Source organism: Dipodomys merriami, unplaced genomic scaffold (assembly GCF_024711535.1).
Source record: "Dipodomys merriami isolate MVZ:Mamm:240054 unplaced genomic scaffold, mDipMer1.0.p SCAF_217, whole genome shotgun sequence".
In the NCBI taxonomy this organism is placed as follows: domain Eukaryota; kingdom Metazoa; phylum Chordata; class Mammalia; order Rodentia; family Heteromyidae; genus Dipodomys; species Dipodomys merriami.
The window spans coordinates 407,037-408,410 of NW_027203571.1; the positions used below are offsets into that span (position 1 = coordinate 407,037).

At 32.2% G+C, this 1,374-nt stretch overlaps 1 pseudogene; it reads left to right on the forward strand.

Moving 5' to 3' along the window:
• The first annotated feature begins 221 nt into the window (after positions 1-221).
• LOC138834500 (U6 spliceosomal RNA) lies at positions 222-321 on the forward strand (annotated as a pseudogene).
• The last annotated feature ends 1,053 nt before the right edge of the window (positions 322-1,374 follow it).

The window sequence follows — 1,374 nt, forward strand, 5'->3', positions numbered from 1 at the left end:
AATTTAAAATGAAAACGACAAAATAATCATTGACAAAAAAATTGTAAATATGAGCAATCGGCCAAATGATATAAGCTTTTCCACTATACACAGAATTTTAGAGAAATAAGATCAATCACATTTTAAGGAACAATAAGTGTTCCTTGTTACAAATAGGCAACCATGGATATATGCCTGTGTAAAGATTGCATCATTAAGTACTTAAATTTAGAGGGTACTTCATGCTTCAGCAGCAGGTCTACCCAAATTACAATAATACAGAGATTAACATGGCACTTGCACAAGGAGTATATGAAAATTTGTGAAGTATTCTATATTTTTCATTCTTCTGATGCAAGAAATATAAAAACAGTTATTAAAAAGTTGATTACAAAAATACAAGTGTAACAATACATGTAATTCATAGAATTAAAGGTTAGTTTGACATCAGTGTATTAAATCTTCACCTTAGAAAGGCCTTTACATAGCATAACCTTTACAAAACTGAAATTACATAACATTGTCATGTTATCCCAAAGAAATAAAATAATATAAGGACCTAGGAAAAAAGGAATCTTAAACTTCTTCTATATGGAATGCAATCTGAAAGGACACATTTATTAATGAAATTATACATTATATAAAAATGTAGAATTCAAAGTATTATATCTAGGAGCGAATGAAATAGATTATGGATATTGTACAAACATAGATATACTTTTTTCACAAAAGCACCATTTCAACAGATAAGTTAAAATTATTTCTGATTAAAAAAATCACAAACTCTGCAGAAATCATTATAGATGTAGACAAAAAATTCTTGAATGCATTTTGACATCAGAGTCAGGCAATTCACTTGGAAGAATACCATGGAATCCATGAATTTTTAAAGTAAGATATTGCTGTTGCTTTTTATTGTGAAAAAATTTGTAGGGCCACAAAGGATGGACTGGCATTTTTGAAATTTAAGAAACTTAACCAAACCATTACGACTTATGCGAAAAATTTGTACAGCCTTCCACAACTTCAAAGAGGTAGTGAGACATACTTATCCTTTTGGCAATATTAAATGCAGTTTCTTCCAAGCTGTTCTTCAAACCTGGTTTGATATAATGGTTCAACAGAGTATCTTTTCGATTTCTATTCCCAGCAGCAACATGCAAGGAGGACAAGAGGCCTTTAATTTGGGGATTGGCATCTGCCACTCTGGTATTATTCCACATATAAGCACTGTCCTGGGGTGTCAGCCATTCAGAGTTATTGCATGAATATCTGCCTTGAGCTACCAACTCATGGACAATGTCTAAATGTCTACTCTAGGCTTCCATATGAAGAGGGGTATACTCATCCTCATCCCTAGTATTCATCTGGGTGGCCTTTTTGGAAAGTAGTCTT